The following is a 12414-nucleotide window of genomic DNA, read 5'->3' on the forward strand; positions in this document are numbered from 1 at the left end:
AATGCCTGTATCCCCATTCTGATCAAAGAGTTACATGGAAGTCTGACTAGTTTTGGCAAGCTAGTTTGATCTAAGCTAGTCTAAACCAAAGTTGGGCCTCACTGCATGGCCCCGGCCCCATTCAGTGACAGTATCTACCATTACTGATGCACCCACTGCGTCCTGGGCACTGAGCATCCTCTCAGGCCGCACCCCGAACAGTAAGAGCTGGAAGGAAGGGCTCCCCACGCACCCCAGCTGACAGTGACTGTGCCTCCCGGCTCCCTAGGAGGGCTGGGCCCAGCAAGCAGGAGGCAGACAGCCTTCTCACTGCACTGTGTGCAGCGTCCTGGACTGGTTCTGCAGCTGGAAAACAGTCTTCATTCTGTCAGAGGAAAGCTGCATAGGCCCCCAGAAACTGTTCTGGAAGACAGTGCAGTTCGGTTCTCCATCAGAAATCTGACATCTGCCTCAATGAGGGGGTAAGGACAGTTCAGTCACCTGCCTGCTGACCATCTCCTCCTTCACAGACGGGGAGAATCTGTACATCCTAGAAGAGATTTTGCAGCTTTTAAAGGAAAAAGAGCATTGTTCTGAGGACTCTGGGAGTGGGAAAAAAAAAACAACGAAAAACATTATTGCCAAAATTTAAGAGCAAAAGAGTTTATAAAATAGCTGAAGGATCTGGGGCTTCCCTGGTGGCTCAGTGGTCAGGAATCTGTGCCAGTGCAGGAGACAAAAGTTCGATCCCTGGCCCAGGAAGATCCCACATGGAGGGGAGCAGCAGAGCAAATAAGCCCGTGCACCCCAACTACTGTGGAGGGAAAGCCAGGGAGCTGCAGCTGCTGAGACCATGTAGCTCAACTACTGAAGCCTTCGTGCCCTAGAAGCCGTGCTCCACAACAAGAGAAGCCCCTGCAGTGAGAAGCCTGCTCACCGAAACTAGGAATAGTCTCGGCTTGCTGCAACTAGAGAAAAGCCCACACAGCAACGAAGACCCAGCACAGTCATAAATCAATGAAAAAATAAAATTACTCAAAAAAAAAATCTGGAGTAATGAACCAGGAGTCAGGGAGTTGTGCTGAGAGAAAGTCCCAGAGATTTGCAAAAGGTCCTCTGGAGACCTTGGCAACGTGCTGATTTCTGCCTGAGTCTAGGGGAAAACCACTAGAAAAGAGTAGTGAATAAACCTAAAAAGTCAGAAGTACTGATACATGTAATGTACTAAGTCCCTTCAGTTGTGTCTGACTCTGCAACCCCATGGACTGTAGCCCGCCAGGCTCCTCTGTCCATGGGATTTTCTAGGCAAGAATGCTGGAGTGGGTTGCCATTTGCTTCTCCCGGGTATCTTCCAGGCCCAGGGATCAAACCCACATCTCTTATGTCTCCTGTATTAGCAGGCAGGTTCTTTACCTCAAGTGCCACCTGGGAAGCCACAACTGATCCATGGGTGGGCCTCAGAAACATTATGGTTAGTGAAAGAAGCCAGGCAGGCAAGACTGGATATTATATGATTCCATTACATGAAGCATCCAGAAAGGGCAAAGCTACAGATACAGAAAGCAGATGAAGGGTTGCCTGGGGCTGGAGGTGGGGAGGAGGGCTGACTGCAAACAGCCATGAGTTACTGGGACGCCCCTGGTGGTCCAGAGGTTGAGAATCCACCCACCAATGCAGGGAACACAAGTTTGATCCCTGGTTGAAGAAGATCCCATATGCCACAGCCCGCATGCCACAACTACTGAGCCTGGGTAGCCTGGAGTCCTGGTGCCACAGTGAGAGAGCCCATGCACCCCAACGAGAAGATCCCACATGACGCAGTGACGATTCCATGTGCCACAATAAGACCCAATGCAGCCAAATAAATAAACAAATAAATATTAAAAACAAAAAACAGCCATGAGGTATCAAACGGCATAACAGAAATGTGTTACAATGAATTGTGATGATGGTCATACAACTCAGTACTTTTACTAAAAATCACTGAATTGTCCACCTAACCATGGGTGAATTTTATGATACTTAAATTTATAATTCAGTAAAGCTGTTCAAGATTCCCAGGTGGTGCAGTGGTAAAGAATTCACCTGCCAATTCAGGAGATGTGGGTTGTGAAGTTCCCCTGGAAGAAAAAATGACAATCCACTTCGGTATTCTTGCCTGGGAAATCTCAGGGACAGAGGAGCCTGGCGGGCTATAGTCCATGGGGTCACGAAGGGTCAGACACGACTGAAGTGACTAAGCATACTCACTCTCACACACACACACACACACAGCTGTTAAAAACAAAATAAAACAAAATCACATCCGAGACCAGAAGAATAAAATAAATGGACAAAAAGCCTTATCTAAAAGTGAAGATAAACTGAAAGACTACTCCAAGTAAACTACAAAGGTAAATTTAAATAAAATAATTATTAATTAACTAACTAGAAAAGAATATGATTAATATAAAAATTTTAGGAGCTATTAAAGAATTGATAAAAAGACCTTTCATTAAAAATTTATTTAAAAAAAAAAGAAAAGAAAACAGAAATTCCAAAGGAGATGTATAAACTGAGGCTTATTGAAATTTTTGAGCTTGAGGCAAAAATGGATTCAAACCAGGCAGCATCTAATCTAGCAGATGGAAAGGAGCTCTGAGGTGCTACACAGAATGGAAGACTTTTTTTAAAATGAAGAACGATTGAATTACAATATTAGTTTCAGATGTACAACACAGTCATTCAATATTTGTATACCCTATAAAATGGTCACCAAGCTAAGTCCAGCTACCATCTGTTACCCATACACTTGCAATATTATTACAATGTTATTGACAATATTCCCCATTCTATACATTACATACCTGTGAGTTGCTTATTTTATAACTGGAAGCTTGTGCTTCTTAACTTCCCTCACTTACTACACGCATCCCTCAACCTTTCCCTTGGCAATTACCAGTTTCTTTTCTGTATCTATGAATATTCTTCTGTTTTATTCTCTTTGTTCATTTGCTTTGATGTTTAGTTTCTACCTATAAGCGAAGTTATGCAGTATTTGTCTTTATCTGACTTATTTCACTTTGCACAATGCCCTCTAGGTCCAACCATGTTGTTTCAAATAGCAAGATTCCATTCATCATTATGGCAAAGCAATAAAATGAAAGATTTTTGTAGCCAGAGGGGAGCAGGAATAAGGAAACTGTACTCGGCAAAAAAGTGGGTTGGTAATTGTAAAGTCACTTTCCTTTAGGGGACTACCGTGGTCTATCAGGCAGATTGCCTGACAGTGTTGATCAGGTCATTTCAGATTGACTGGTTTAAGATTCCTGGTGTTCCCTGGTGGCCCAATGGTCAGGACTCTGTCCTTGCACTGTGGAGGGCCTGGGGTTCAATCCCTGGTCAGGGAACAAAGATGCCACAAGCCATGCAGTGCAGCTAAAAAAACGAAAAATGTCGATTCCATTTCTGGGAGAGGATGAAACTGTAATTAAGACTTTTGGGTATTTATGAGGTATAGCATAACTGACTCCATTTTGTCCCTGTTGCATTGTATTTTAACAGAGGTATAAAAATGAAGATGTAGGATTTGTTTTTAACTTAAAAGAAAACAGAGGAAATACTCCTAAATGTTAAGAGTGATAGTCTCTCTTTAAATTAATTACAAGTGGTTTTTATTTTCTCTTTTCTTTTCTAAATTTCCTATACAACACAACTTTGATTATAAAATCCAATTACATGTGAGCATGTTTATAAGTAATGAATTTGAAAACTTAAGTGAAATTGGTGAACTTGCAGAAAATACAAACTACCCAGGACTTTACAGGTGGTCCAATGGTTAAGACTCCAAGCTTCCACTGAAGGGAGATTGTGTTTGATCCCTGCTTGGGGAAATTTCTCAAGCTGTGGCATGCGGCTCCTCCTGGAAAAATTACCCAGATTGCTTTAAGAAGAAACAATACGCAGCAAGGACCTAGCATATAGGACAGGGAATGAATTACATTCACTATTTTGTAATAACCTATAAAGGAAAAAAAATCTGAAAAAGGAGATATATATATATATACACATATACAAAACTTAATCACTTTGTCGTACACTTGAAACTAACACAACACTGTAAATCAACTATGCTTCAATTTAAAGAAAATAAACAGGCATTTCCTGGTGGTTCAGCGGTTAGGACTCAGGACTTTCACTGCCAGGGCGGTTCTATCCCTGGTGGAAGAACTAAGAACCCACCAGCCACCAGGTGTGGCCCCTCTTACCACCATCCCCCCCAAAAAAACTAAAAAAAGTAATTTGAATAGACATTTTTCCAAAGATATACAAATGGCTAAGGGACAAATGAAAAGGTCTTCGCTGTCATTAATCACTCAGTTCAGTTCAGTCTCTCAGTCGTGTCCAACTATTTGCGACCCCATGAATCGCAGCACGCCAGGCCTCCCTGTCCATCACCAACTCCCGGAGTTTACTCGAACTCATGTCCATTGAGTCAGCGGTGCCATCCAGCCATCTCATTCTCTGTCGTCCCCTTCTCCTCCTGCCCCCAATCTCTCCCAACATCAGGGTCTTTTCCAATGAGTCAACTCTTCACATGAGGTGGCCAAAGTACTGGAGTTTCAGTTTCAGCATCAGTCCTTCCAATGAACACCTAGGACTGACCTCCTTTAGAATGGAATGGTTGGATCTCCTTGCAGTCCAAGGGACTCTCAAGAGTCTTCTCCAACACCACCGTTCAAAAGCATCAATTCTTTGGCACTCAGCTTTCTTCACAGTCCAGTTCTCACATCCATACATGACCACTGGAAAAACCATTGCCTTGACCAGACGGACCTTTGTTGGCAAAGTAATGTCTCTGCTTTTTAATATGCTATCTAGGTTGGTCATAACTTTCCTTCCAAGGAGTAAGCGTCTTTTAATTTCATGGCTGTAGTCACCATCTGCAGTGATTCTGGAGCCCCCAAAAATAAAGTCTGACACTGTTTCCACTGTCTCCCCATCTATTTGCCATGAGGTGATGGGACCAGATGCCATGATCTTAGTTTTCTGAATGTTGAGCTTTAAGCCAACTTTTTCACTCTCCTCTTTCACTTTCATCAAGAGGCTTTTTAGTTCCTCTTCACTTTCTGCCATAAGGGTGGTGTCATCTGCATATCTGAGGTTATTGATATTTCTCCCGGCAATCTTGATTCCAGCTTGTGCTTCTTCCAGCCCAGCGTTTCTCATGATGTACTCTGCATATAAGTTAAATAAGCAGGGTGACAATATACGGCCTTGACGTACTCCTTTTCCTATTTGGAACCAGTCTGTTGTTCCATGTCCAGTTCTAACTGTTGCTTCCTGACCTGCATATAGGTTTCTCAAGAGGCAGGTCATTAATCATTAAGTGAAGTCACTCAGTCATGTCCCACTCTTTGCGACCCCATGGACTGTAGCCTACCAGGCCCCTCCGTCCATGGGATCTTCCAGGCACGAGTACTGGAGTGGATTGTCATTTCCTTCTCCAGAGGATCTTCCCGACCCAGGGATCAAACCCAGGTCTCCCGCATTGTAGGCAGACGCTTTACAGTCTGAGCCACCAGGGAAGTCATTAATCATTAGAGAAATGCAAATCAAAACCACAATGAGGGGCTTCCCTAGTGGTCCAAGGGTTAAGAATTCACCTTGTAATGCAAGGTGCGTGGATTAGATCCCTGGTAGGAGAACTAGGATCCCACACGCGATGGAGTAAGGAGGTCCTCCCACCGTAACTTCTGAGCCTGAGTACCACAACGAGAGAATCCGTGTGCCACAATGAAAGGCCCCGTGTGCCATGACTCAGCCAAATAAATCCTTTTTTTAAAAAGAACACACATGATGAGATACCACTGCCCATCCACTAAGATGGCTATGATCAAAACAATAGAACAAGTGCTGGTGAGGATATGGAAAAACTGGAAGCCTTAAACATTGCTGATGGAAATATAAAATGGTGCAGCCAGTGTGGAAGACAGTTTGGTGAAGGAAACCAGTTATAAAGGCCTTATCTTTCATGTATATGAAATGTCCAGAGAAGACAAATCCATAGAGACAGAAAGGAGATCACAAGTTGACAGGAGCTGGGGGGAGGGAGCAACGAGACTGATTGCCTCAATGCATTTGGGGTTTCCTTTGGGGCAGAGATGTTCTGGGCCCAGTTAGGGGTGATGGCTGTATAATACTGTGAATGTACTAAGTATACTGATGGTAAATTTTATGTTATGTGTATTTTACCACAATTAAAAAAAAAAAAAATGGAGGCAGACCCTGTAGAAGCTGGAAGCTGCCAGACAAATGTACTTTGCAGAGCTGGGTGGCCAGTCCTTCCCTGAAGGGGGCTTTGAGCAGCCTCTGCATCTCCCTCACCAGGTTAGTCATGAGAGTTTTTTATGAGATGATCACTGCTCTCTCTCTTCACTCCCACTCCTAGACCTGCTCTTTCAGGAAAAGCTGTCCTTCCCTCTGCCCTGCCTCAGGGATGGGGTGACTCCAGGACCTGATTTCTATCTTTACATTTGAGTTTGGAAAAGTGAGGTCCTCTAGGCATCCTTTTGGAAGGATGTGGTCAAATTCCCAGCCTCAAGGGTTTAACATTGGGTTAGAATTTAAGGAATCCTTGCTTGGGACGGAAAAAAGATAAGGGAAAGTGGTAAAATTATTTGCTCAAAGAATGATATCTCTCAATTTTATTTGAAATAGCAATTCAATGCAGCTTCTACTTGAAACTGGCAGGGGAGGGAACTTGGATTTTTACGAGGCAAGGGAGTGAGGGAGAGATGCCAGATAGATTCGGAGGATCTAGAGGGGAAGTCTGGCTTTTATAGCTGGCTTAAAACTCAACATTCAAAAAATGAAGATCATGGCATCTGGTGTCATCACCTTATGGCAAATAGATGGGGAACAATGGAAATAGTGACAGACTTTATTTTCTTGGGCTCCAAAATCACTGTGGATGGTGACTGCAGCCACAAAATTAAAAGACGCTTGCTCCTTGGAAGAAAAAGCTATGACCAACCTAGACAGCATATTAAAAAGCAGAGACATCACTTTGCCAACAAAGATCCATCCAGTCAAAGCTACAGTTTTTCCAGTGGTCATGTACAGATGTGAGAGCTGGCCATAAAGAAGGCTGAGCGCTGAAGAATTGATGCTTTTGAACTATGGTTGGAGAAGACTCAAGAGTCCCTTGGATTGCAAGGAGACCAAACCAGTCAATCCTAAAGGCAATCAATCCTGAACATTCATTGGAGGGACTGATGCCGAAGTTGAAGCTCCAATACTTTGGTCACCTGATGTGAAGAGCCAACTCGTTGGATAAGACCCTGACGCTGGGAAAGATTGAGGGCAGGAGGAGAAGGGGATGACAGAGGATGAGATGGTTGGATGACATCACCGATTCAATGCCATGAGTCTGAGCAAACTCTGGGAGACGGTGAAGGACAGGGAAGCCTGCCACGCTGCAGTTCACGGGGTGGCAAAGAGTCAGGCACAGCTGAGCGACTGAACCACAACAACAGCGGGGAAGGAGCCTGGTTGTCACCTCTGTGTCGCTGTGCAGCTGACCTGGCTCAGGAGTGAATGGCAGTCGGCAGACAGAGAAGACAGCAGAGCACCTCCAGAGTTCCCTGCAGCCCCAGGGTGGTGCAGGAGAGCAGCCTAACCCCCTTTCTACCACCCCACTCCCATGTCCAGGGAACAGGCGGTTCTAGGTGAACTAGAATCGATCTCAACAAGCCCAGCAGGGCCTCTCTGGTGGGCCAGTGGTTAAGAATCCACGTGCTAATACAGAAGACTTGAGTCCTGGTCCCAGAAGATTCCACACGCTGAGGGGCAACTCAGCCTATGCGTTCTAGAGCCCAGGCTCTGCAACAAGAGAAGCCATCCCAATGAGCAGCCCATGCGCTGCCACTAGAGAGTAGCCCCTGCTCGCCACAACTAGAGAAAAGCCACAGGCAGCAAGGAAGGCTCAGTGAAGGCAAAAATAATGAATAAATAAATATCCAAAAGCAAAAGAGCAGCAGTAAGGGACAACACGGTGAATCACATTCCTGGAGAAAGTGGGGCACTCACATCTGGGCAGATGCCAGGTGGGACGGAAGTTCACCCTGACCTGGCTCCCTCCCCACCGCATACGCCCCAGAGAAGGGAGCTGCAGTGATCCAGAGTAATCTTCCAGAACTAAGATTAAGTCTCCACGCCCTGATGGAATTTCTCAAAAGAAAAAGCAGACTGACTCACAGAAAAACGAGGCTCTGTTTCTCCTGTGATACATAGCTTCAGAGATGCTGCCTGCCACCAAGGCAGTAAAGGGTTCTCACACCAGGGCCCCCGTCCACATCCACAGCCCCATTTCCTGCCTGTTTCTGCTCCACACCAGAAACTCCAGCACACAGACCACTCCCCGAGCCCTCCTACTTTCTCAGCTCACTGGTGTCAAGTGTTTAAACAGCCATTGCCTCCCACGAAGGGGTGAGGGTCTATGTCTTTTACACCTTTGTGGCTCTTCTGTAACCCATAGAATGAAGTGGAAGCGATACCCCGTGACTTTCAAACCTAGGTTGGAAAACTTCATGTGGCTTCTGCCTGGTTCTCCAGAAGCACTCATTTTTGAAGCCCTGAGCCACCAAGTTAGAAACATCTGACAGGGATAGAGTAGGATAATCAAATTATTAGCTTAGAAACCCTATTAGGAAATTATAGATAGACAAGAAGCTTCATGAGGGCTTTGGGAGATCACAATAAGAATGATCCCTCAAGAAGGTAATGGAAAAATTCTGAAACAATGTGGGCTTGCTTGACTCATAAAGCAAAAACAAGTCACTAGGCATCAAAGCCAAATTGTCTGGCTTAACAATAAAATCAAGCTAGCTTGCTTAACAACAAAACCATGCAACAGAAGCATAAGACATGCCCCAAAACAATAAAATAATGGTGTCATAAGACCTACATCCTGCCCAGTGAGCTCAGTGAGTTAATAACTCTCAAAACGTGCTCTTTGGCCCCTAAGACATGTTCTTTGCACAGTGCCCCCGAACAATAAAACAACAGCAGAGAATAAGGGCTACAGCCTGCCCAGCAGTGTCATCAAGATAATGACCCCCAAAATACGCTCTGTGCACACATACAAAACAATCATTTATGGAAAGGCGATTTTTCAAAATGAAAGACCCTCAGTGTGCTGAGACCTGAAAATATTTTTCCAAAGTGCTATGGCAGTCCTGGCCTGACCGCGCAGGGACAAGAAAACCTCCCTGCCCAACCTGGGGGAGGAACTGATGATGGAAACGTGAGGTCTACTCAAGAAAGACGAAAGAGATCCCCTTGCCCTCCCCCTCTTTCTTCGATCATAAAAATGTAACCTACTGAGCACTTGCGGGCACAAGCATCCTATTCTAGTAAATCACTTCTGATCTGTCTCTTGGCCTCTCACTGAACTCCCTTCTGCATTGAGACAGAAAGGATCACGGCACCAGAGTTCTTTGGAGCCCCGGAGACACACCTATCAGTTTCACATCCTGAGTCTGGCCGCCATGCTGTGAGGAAGACCCCAGCACACAGAAGCCTAGGTCGGGTATCCTGCTGACAACCCCACAAAGGTCACGTCCAGTAGCCAACACCAACCACCGGACATGGGAGTGGAGATGCTTCCAGATACTTCCAACCCCAGCCGTGGGGTCACCTGCAGCCTTGAAGCGTTTCTAGCTGGGGAATCCAGATATGGTGTCTCCATTGCACTCTTGTTCAATTCCTGATACAGAGTGTCCGTGAGCATAACAAAATGATCGTTTTGGTTGCTAAGTTTTAGGGCCGCTGATTATGCAGTAGTAGTAACTGGAACATGGTTGTTGTTGTTAGTCACTCAGTCGTGTCCAACTCTTTGCAACCTCATGGACCGTAGCCTGCCAGGCTCCTCTGTCCATGGGATTCTCCAGGCAAGCACAGTGGGGTGGGTTGCCACACACTCCTCCAGGGGGTCTTCCCAACCCAGGGATCAAACCTAGGTCTCCTGCCTTGCAGTCGGACTCCTTACTGATTGACCCACCAGGGAAGTCCAAGAATACTGGAATGGGTAGCCTATCCCTTCTTCGGAGGGTCTTACCAACCCAGGAACTGAACCAGGGTCTCCTGCACTGCAGGCAGATTCTTTACCAGCTGAGCTACCAGGGAAGCCCACGTGTAAACTCTGCGACAGCTAGTGGGAAGCTGCTGTTAGCAGGAGGGAGCTCAGCTCAGCTGCCCTGTGATGACCTAGAGGGGGGAGGGGAGGGAGAGAGTCTCATGAGAGATGGGGTATATATATAATTATGACTGATTCACGTTGTTGTATGAGACCAGTACAACACTGCAAAGCAATTAACCTCCAATTAAAAAAAAAATAATTGGAGAAGGAAATGGTAACCCACTCCAGTATTCTTGCCTGGAGAATCCCATGGATGGAGGAGCCTGGTAAGCTACAGTCCACGGGGTCGCAAAGAGTCGGACATGACTGAGTTACTTCACTTCACTTTTAAAAAATAATTAATTAATTAACTAATTTGCAATCTGAGATAGCCTACATTTAATTTCCTTTAACCTGCATTTTTTTTTTTTTTTGGTCATAGTTACAAGTTTACAAAATAAAAGAGGCCTTGCCTTTTGAGATGACACAGGGTAGGAGCCTGGAGCTCACCTGAGTCAGAAAGTCTAGGCGGAACCCTGAGTGGTTTCCTAAAGGCATTTCAGAGTGTGGTTCCTGCCAGTGAACATTCCAACTCCCCTGGCATACAGCCTCAGCTGAGCTTTTTCCAGGAGGCAGGGAAGCACTTGTGAGTCACTTAGGAGCCAGATTCCATTCATGTCTATCATAAAAGTAAATTTCAATAAGAGCTGCTGTGGTGATTGCGATAAGAGTAAACTGATAATTGAGTTAATGCTCACAGATCCATCTGCAAAGAGCTGGCAGAGACAGCTGGGAAAGAGCCTGTGCGGGGGTGCAGAAGGTGAAGCTCTGTGGACACAGCAGAGTCCTTGGGCATTGGAGGCAAGGTCAACAAGGGAAGGGCTGCCAGCTTGGCCTTCCACCTAGGGGAGGCGGGGTAGGGCAGATGTCGAAAACTGACAGCATTTAGCTTGCAATCAGAGGTCACAGCTTTCTTTTTTTTTTTTTTTGCTGAGCTGGGTCTTAATTGCTGTATGTGGGATCTAGTTCACTGACTGGGGATCAAACCCCGGCCCCCTGCATTGGGAGCGCAGAGCTTTAGTGTCTGAACCAGCAGGGAAGTCCTGACAAGCATTTTTAAAGGCGATGTTGGCTCTGCACATTGAGAACTCCATCAGCCTCTCAGATTTCCCACACCAACTTCCCGAAGTGAAACTGGGGCGGGGTGGGGGAGGGGGGCGTGACTCAGCATCCTCCTCTGTCCCTCCCCCACGGGGCTGACTCAGCAGCATGAAACAAAATCTCAGACAGGACTTGTAAGAGTATCAACTAGCAGTGAGCAGATAAAGTCTAAGAATAAATGCTATTATTCCAGGTTTGGGCTTCCCTTGTGGCTCAGCTGGTAAAGAATCCGCCTGCAATGAGGGAGACCTGGATTCAGTCTCTGGGTTGGGAAGATCCCCTGGAGAAGGGAAAGGCTACCCACTCCAGTATTCTGGCCTGGACAGTTCCACAGACTGTGTAGTTCATGGGATTGCAAAGAGTCGGATACGACTGAGCGACTTTCACTGACAATTGTGTGGGTACGATGATAGGAATCATTCAAAGGATTGATAATCCACGGTGTTATCAGGAAACCACTGACATTCAAAAGTCATCTAATAGTACTCTCAAGATCTGTGCATTTCACTGCACATAAATTTTACCTCAAAAAAAAAATCTGTAAACAAACCTTGAACTCTAATTAATGATATGCATGAAACTGTACCAATGTTTACAACTTTGAAATGCATTAAAAATCAAATAAATTGATGATGGTTAACTGGATAAGTATGTGCTAAAGAACCTTGAACAAAATGTCAGTTATAGAATCTAACCTGGTGTTATATATGGGTGTTATACTGATGGTCTCTGTAAAAATCCTTTCAACTTTTTTATATGTTTGACAGTTTTCATAATGAGATGTCCAGACAAAAGCACTGACATAATAATAGATAACTAACAAATTTAGAAGAAAAAATACTAAAAATGTGTTTTGACTATGGGAAAGCATGGGTTTTTTTGAGTTCTGACTACTTCTATGTGTTTTAACAGGTTCTCAGTCAGTAAGCATGCATCAAATGAACTCATTGGGCTATTTGATTGTAATATTATACTCTTGGGACTTCCCTGGTGATCCAGTGACTGGGACTTTGAGCTTCCAGCAGCACAGAGGGCCCGGGTTTGACCTCTAGTCAGGAACTGAATCCTGCCTGCCACAACTAAGAGTTATTAATAGAATGCTGCAACTAAAAGAG

Source organism: Muntiacus reevesi, chromosome 4 (assembly GCF_963930625.1).
Source record: "Muntiacus reevesi chromosome 4, mMunRee1.1, whole genome shotgun sequence".
NCBI lineage: Eukaryota > Metazoa > Chordata > Mammalia > Artiodactyla > Cervidae > Muntiacus > Muntiacus reevesi.